General features: G+C 38.7%; 1 pseudogene; it reads right to left on the reverse strand.

Annotated features, from left to right (window-relative positions):
* Positions 1-242: 242 nt before the first annotated feature.
* Positions 243-337, reverse strand: LOC125344365 (annotated as a pseudogene).
* Positions 338-7,816: the final 7,479 nt, after the last annotated feature.

Here is a 7,816-nt window from a genome sequence, read left to right on the forward strand (position 1 = left end):
AAGTTCATTTCCAACATAATGTCTTGTGTGTATTGCTGTTGCATTGGTCCACCCTTTCTCCTTTGTCTCACCATTTTGTAACTCTCCTTCCCTTTCCCAAATCAGATTAAACACAGGGTACCAAAATCAAAATCAGTGACAACAGGGGATAAACAAAGAAAAAAATGAGAGAAAAAATAAATAACTTCACATACTACATTAACAAAAATACCTCTCGTTTCCATATCTTGGAGTTCATTTCAATAAAAATGCTTCATGGACTTGTGTGTCATCCTTGCACAGGGGCCATGCTAATGTCTGTGTTGTTCCAATTTTAGTATATGTGCTGCCAAAGCAAGCCCCAGACACATTTCTTTAAAATGTATCAAATACATATAAGCAAATATTAAACAGAAATACTACATAGATGCTTCTTCTGGAGGGTTGTTTTTCCCTCCAAGCCATCTTAAAATATATACCCATACCAGGCCTGCTGACCCATATCTGTAATCCCAATCTTTGGTAAACCCGAAGCAGGAGAATTCTGAGTTCAAACCAGTGTAGGCTACATAGCAAGAACCTATCTCTCTATACATACCCATTATGAATATGTGAAAGCAAGCATACTATATAATTTTAATGGATGACTCATATGATGTGTACATTCTATCTCAAATTTAAGACAACTGCTTGTTGAAATTTGGAAAATCATATGTATTTTTCTGACATATTGTCAAGAAAACACAGGCATTCTTTATTCCCTTAGAAACTTCCAAGTGCATGGGCTGGGAATATGGCCTAGTGGCAAGAGTGCTTGCCTTGTATACATGAGGCCCTGGGTTCAATTCCTCAGCACCACATATACAGAAAATGGCCAGAAGTGGCGCTGTGGCTCAAGTGGCAGAGTGCTAGCCTTGAGCAAAAAAGAAGCCAGGGACGGTGTTCAGGCCCTGAGTTCACCACCTAGGACTGGCCAAAAAAAAAAAAAAAAAAAAAAAAAGAAACTTCCAAGTGCAATAAAAGTTCATTTGAATAAATTATTTTTCAGAATCAAAATGGAAGTGACAGCTTGCCTTTGTAAAAGATATAAAGAAAGTCATAGTAAGAAGATATTTCTATACTAGATGGTACTATAAGAAAAACTCATTTACAGCCACCAAAGAAGTCCTATTAAATAAAGCTCAGAATAACCTAATTTTAACTAAATCAACAAATCAAAACTTATCACAACTCATAAAAAAAATCATGTAAAATCTACAAAGTAGTATGTAAAGAAGATAAAAAGGAAATCTAGAAATTCACACAGTGGGAGTTCTCTATTAAAACCAAGGATGGAAGTAGAGGTGTGGCTCAAGTGGTAGAATGCCAGTCTTGAATGTAAAAAGCTAAGCAAGAGCATGAGGCTCTGAATTCAAGTCCTAATACTGAAAGGAAAAAGAAATCAAGAAGGTTTGAGATTTGCAATGTAACTCACAGGAAAAGCCCAAGGCGTTGGATTCTAGCTTTAAACAACAAGGAATAAACCAACAAAAATTCAAGCAGGCACTAAGCTGTTGATTTTCAAAAATATTTATAGATATTATTGTGTTTTCTGAATCATTCATTTGTAATATTCCATCCATCTGTGTTGTTGTTGTTGTTGTTTTGTTTTGTTTTTGGTGTGCACATACCAGTTCTGAGGCTTGAACTGAAGGCCTAGGTCCTATCTTTTAGCTTTTTTCCTTAAGTCTGGAGCTCTACCACTTCTACTTCTGGCTTTTTGGTTAATTGGAGGTAAGAGTCTCAAAGACTTTCCTGCCTGGGCTCGCTTTGAACAGCAATCCTCAGATCTCAGCCTCTTGAGTAGTCACCAATGTGAGCCACCAGTGACAGGCTCAAGGACTTTCATTTGGAATTTTAGTTATCTGCATTGAAGTCACAATGAGAGATTGGAGGCATGGCTCCGTTGATAGTGTGCTACCCAATGAGCAAAAGTGCCAGGTACTGGGGCTGGTAATATGGCCTAGTGGTAGAGTGCTTGCCTCGTATATATCGTATATATCGAACCCTGGGTTCGATTCCTCAGTACCACATATTTAGGAAAAGCTGGAAGAGGTGCTGTGGCTCAAGTGGTAGAGTGCTAGCCTTGAGCAAAAAGAAGCCAGGACAGTGCCCTGGTCTTGAGTTCAAGCCGCAGGACTGGCAAAAACAAAACAAAAGTGCCAGGTACCAAGATGAAGTCCTGGTCTTGGATCAAAAAAAAAAGTCATAATGAAATCAGGGTCTCAATCTCACAAAACCCAATGGTATAAACTAATAGATCAACAGCAGGTGGGTAAAATCAATGTGCTCCCAGCCATCTAAGGAAAGACACAATGCAATTGATACGTTGCATTATAAAGCCTTTGTATAAATCCTTAAAGATAATTTTAAAAAATAAAATAAAGAGAAGGGATAATGTAACTGCTGTTATTTATGAATAGCTGTTTGAGTTTCAGCAAGACAAGGTAAAAAATGCTCCACAGCCACTGATAGATAGCCTTACAATTTATATCGACTGTTGGGATGAAAGATATGGGCACTATGTAATTCATACTTACCTACTTTTTACATGGCATCATCTTATTTACTAGTTTTGTTACAAGCATTGTCCCATGTTGAGGTCCTTGCACCGAACTGTCTCCTTGCCCCTGGCAGTAGTCGATGGCAGAAGCTGATTGATACAAGCCACAGGACACCATGGCTACAGTCTCTGCAAAAGTGAGCCTAGAGGGCCAGCCCAAGTACATTTTATGTTTTTTTTTTTTTTTTTTTTTTTGGCCAGTCCTGGGCCTTGGACTCAGGGCCTGAGCACTGTCCCTGGCTTCCTTTAGCTCAAGGCTAGCACTCTGCCACTTGAGCCACAGCGCCACTTGTGGCCGTTTTCTGTATATGTGGTGCTGGGGAATCGAACCCAGGGCCTCATGTATACGAGACAAGCTCTCTTGCCACTGGGCCATATCCCCAGCCCGGCCCAAGTACATTTTAAAATAGAATCACTGTTAAATAAAACAAAACAGAATGACTGGAAAATTTCTACTGTTGATGAGATGTGTCATGGCACATGATAAATATTTGTAACAGGGTAATTTCTATGGCAACTCTAACCATGATTCCTTGTTCTCCTATTTTAGTCAAACCCTTCTGGGCAGAGCTTCTTTTAAAAGTTCCTAATTTTACCACCCTGTGTTTTATAGTCAGGCTTTGACTTACATTCCTCAGCACTGTGAATTTCTGACAGCATTGGATCAAAAAAGGTCCAGTCTGCTTTCATTGATACTTGCAATATCCTGAGTAGGTAGGGTTATAGGTATGGATAGTATCTCACTTCCTGCCTGGTGGTATGTCTATTTTACACTTTTAATCCATCATAACTGGGGTAATAGGCTGTGTTACCTCAACCAGCTATGTGGTGAGAAGTCTTAGGAACGTTTCTACCCAGGCTGACCTTAAAGCATGATCATCCCCTTGCAAGTAGCCCCATAACAGCTGTGAGTCACTGGTTCCTAGCTTAGAAACCATTTGTGATGTTATGGAAGGATCTTTTATGGTCTGGGTTTTAAAGAGGGTTTAATCAGGAAAGAAGATTTATTGTATGCCTTGGTTATTTTTAGCATACATTAAAATGATTGTATGCTGCTTACTGGTGGCTCACACCTGTCATCCTAGCTACTCAGGAAGCTGAGATTTGAGAATTGTAGTTCAAAGCCATCCCAGGCAAGAAAATCTCTGAGATTCTATCCCCAATTAATCAGCAAAAAGTTGTAAGTGGAGCTGTGACTCAAGTGGTAGTGTGTTAGCCTTGAGCCAAAAAGCTCAAAGAGAGGGCTAAGGCCCAGAGTTCAAGCCCTGAAGACTAGCACATATGCAAAAAAAATGATGGTAGTTTTTCTTTGTTGAGCCATTGTTGCATTGTAGCAATAAATTTCCCAGTACTTAACTGTGTTTGCAATCTTGAAATATGACCTTGTGGTCTTAAGTGAATTATGAATTCAATTTATTCTTACTTAAACCATTATACCAGACACCACTCAAAGCCAGGATTCAAGCTCTAATATTGGTGTGTGTGTGTGTGTGTGTGTGTGTGTGTGTGTGTGTGTGTGTGCATGCGTGCATGCTTACACACAAAGACATTTACATTATCCTTTATAAGTGATATTATTCTATAGTTTCCTTTTCTAGCATGTGTGCTGTCTTTGTTTAATGTCAGGTACTGCCATCAATGGGAACACTTGAAAACTGAGCTTTCTTGGTGAGAGCTTGCTTCCTTTTGCTTTGTAGGGCCCTCTTGAGCATAATAAAAGTATATTAGTGTCTCATAGCTTATAGAAACATTAATTAAAATGGGAATAGACATTGAATATAAAACCAGAATTATTTTAGGAAAAAATAAACCCTAGAAACTAAGCATTCTGCTGCAATACCTGTAATCTCAGACCGAGGTAGCTTGGCCTTGAGATCTTGTCTCATAAAATAAAACATAGCAGAAAATCATGGAGACCCAGAGCTTGGTGAATAATTTGTAGACATAGCACCAGAGCTAAGATCCATAAAGAAGGCCATTTCTCAGAACTTGTTAATTAGTGTCTTCCCTAAAGGTATTTGCAGGCCAGATTGGGTTAGGGATACTAATGATCCTGGATACCCTGTGTGGGCCCAATGTCATCATACAAGCGTCTATAACAGAGGGAAGCAGAAAGGTGAGAGTGAAAAAGGCAGAGGTGAGGAACAACACTTGTTCAAGAAGGCTGGGAGCATTAAATACTTATTTTTTCATGAGCACAGAATTCACATATCATAAAATTTGCCATTTTATCTCAAGACCAAGGCAAGAAAATAGCAAGTTTGACTCCAGCCTGTGCTACAGAGTGAGATCTTGTCTCAAAAATAAAACAAGAGAAAGAAAGAAAAAAAATATGGAGGGGAAAATGGTACATTTACAGGTTTTTAAAAATCACCCTCTAAGAAATGCAAATCAAAGCAACTCTGATATTCCGTCTCACCTCAGTTAGAATGGCCCAAATCATGGATTCAAACAACAACAAATGTTGGTGAGGAAGTGGGGGAAAAGGAACTCTACTGCACTGTTGGTAGGAATGTAGACAAATACAAACTTTCTTTTTTGCCAGTCTTTTGGCTTGAACTCAGAGCCTGAGCACTGTCCCTGGCTTCCTTTTGCTCAAGGCTAGCACTCTACCACTTGAGCCACAGAGTCACTTCCGGCTTTTTCTGTTTATGTGGTGCTGAGGAATAGAACCCAGGGCTTCATGCATGCTAGGCAAGGACTCTACCACTAAGCCACATTCTCAGCCCCTAATACAAACATTCTGTACAGCAGTCTGGAGATTCCGGAAAAGGCTAAACATATATCTCCCCTATGATCCAGCCACTCCTTATAAAATTGATAATAGTATTAGTACAAAAGTCAGAAATGCTAGGCATCTATCCAGAACATTATAAGTGAGGATACTGTAAAGACACTTGCACATCCATGTTCATTGCTAAATTGTTCATGATAACCAAGATATGGAAACAGCCCAAATGCCCTACAATAAATGAATGGGTCCAAAAAATGTGTACCTCTACACAATGGAATTTTACATATCCACTAGAAAGAATAAACTAATGTCGTTTGCAGGGAAATAGATGGACCTAGAACAAAACATGTTAAGTGAGGTAAGCCAAGCTTAGAGAGACAAATGGTGTATGTTTTCCTCTCATATGAGGAAGGTAGATCTAAAGTACACTGAGACATGATAAATTATAGAAGACTCTAGGCATTCACACACAGTGAGAACAAAGGAGGATACTCTTAGGAAAGTAACAAAAAGAAACAATACCTATGTGCATCTGATCATACAAAATAATACTTATTGAAATGAAGTTCAGAGAATAGAAACAAAAGGATTTATCCTTTGTTGGTGTTTTTCTTTTCTTTTTGGCTTGTTTGTTCATTTATCTGTCTTTGGCAGAGTAAGGGGTGCACAGAAATGAAGGAACCAAGGGTGAACAAATGCAACAGTGATACTCACTACATACTATATTGAAAATAAACTATACAACTTGTGAGTGGGGATGAGAGGAAAAAACTGGGAGAGAGCAAAGGAAGGAGTGACAGTATCCAAAAAGAAATGTACTCTTCACCTGACTTATGTAACTGTAACCCCTCTGTACATCACTTTTTTTGTCATAGGGTTTGAACTCAGGACCTGGGCGCTGTCACTGAGCTCTTTCACTCAAGACTAGTGCTGTACCACTTTGAGTCACAGTGTCATTTCTGCTTTTCTGGTGGTTAACTGGAGCTAAGAGTCTCATGGACTTTCCTGCCTATGCTGGCTTTGAACTGTGATCCTCAGATCTCAGCCTCCTGAGTATTTAGGATTACAAGCATGAGTCACCAGTGCCCAGGTTGTACATCACCATTATAATAAAAACTAAAAAATAAAAGTAAACCATCCATTTTAAAACTGTGTGAGGGCTAGGAATGTAGCTTAGTAGTAGGGTGCTTGCCTTGCATGCATGAAGCCCTGGGTTCGATTCCTCAGTACCACATGCACAGAAAAAGCCAGAAGTGGCACTGTGGCTCAAGGGGTAGAGTGCTAGCCTTGTTTAAAAGAAGTGCAGGGACAGTACGTAGGTCCTGAATTCAAGCCCCAAGACTGGCAAAAAATACCCAAAACAACAAAAACTGTGTGATTAGCTGGGTGCCGGCAGCATATGCCTGTAATCGTAGCTACTTAGGAGGCTGAGATCTGAGGACTTCGGTTGAAAGCTAGCCTGGGCATGAATGTCTGTGAGACTCTTATCTCCAAGAAACTACCCCAAACCAAAAGCCAGAAGTGGCGCTGTGGCACAAGTGGTAAAGTGCTAGCCTTGAGCAAAAAGAAGCCAGGGACAGCACCCATTACAAAAGAAACAAACAACAATGAACCCCTGGGTTTTCATGGTTTTTAGCATGTTCATGAGGTTGTCTAACCATAATCACTAGAACATTCCAGAACATCTTCATCATGTTAAACAAAAAAGCTACACTAATTAGTATTTGTTCCCCTTTACTTTTCCCTCCCTTTCCCTCTTTCAATTCCTTTTTTTCTCTATTTGCCTATTTTGGACATTATATATAAAGGAGTCAACCAATTTAAAGCCTCTGTGTCAACTTTCTTTTATCCACTGTTTTTAAGGTTTATGTTGTATCAGTGTTTCATTCTTTTCTTAATGGTCGATCAATATGCATATATACACATACATATATATACATGTTTATATATCTGTATATATGATATGTATCATATATGTACACATATATGTATATACACGTGTATATGATATATATCATATATGTATATATGCATATATGTGTATATGTATATAGATATATACATATAGTGTATACATACATATATATAGTATGTGTGTGAAGCACATTTTATTTATTTACTCATCTTTTGAGTGGTCTTTGGGTTGTTTCCACTTTGAACTGTTATTTATGAACAGCTCTTCTATACTCATCTATTTACAGGTTGTTTTGGATTTGTTTATTGATGATAAAACTAAATATTTGAATATGCTAGGCAAGTACTGAATCACTGAGTTATATCCTCAGCCATGTACAAGTTTTTTTTTAATAACCATATCTTTTACACCATTTGGGTATTAAAAACTAAGAACAGAATTGCTGGATCTCATAGGGTAACTCCAAGCTAACTTTTTGAGGGACTGTCAAACTTTTTGGCAGTGACTGCACCATTCTTACCTTTTTATCAGCAGTGCATGAAGTTTCCAGTTTTCCACATCCTGCCCAGTACCTGACATGTCTGAC

Source organism: Perognathus longimembris, chromosome 28, assembly GCF_023159225.1.
Source record: "Perognathus longimembris pacificus isolate PPM17 chromosome 28, ASM2315922v1, whole genome shotgun sequence".
Taxonomy (NCBI): domain Eukaryota; kingdom Metazoa; phylum Chordata; class Mammalia; order Rodentia; family Heteromyidae; genus Perognathus; species Perognathus longimembris.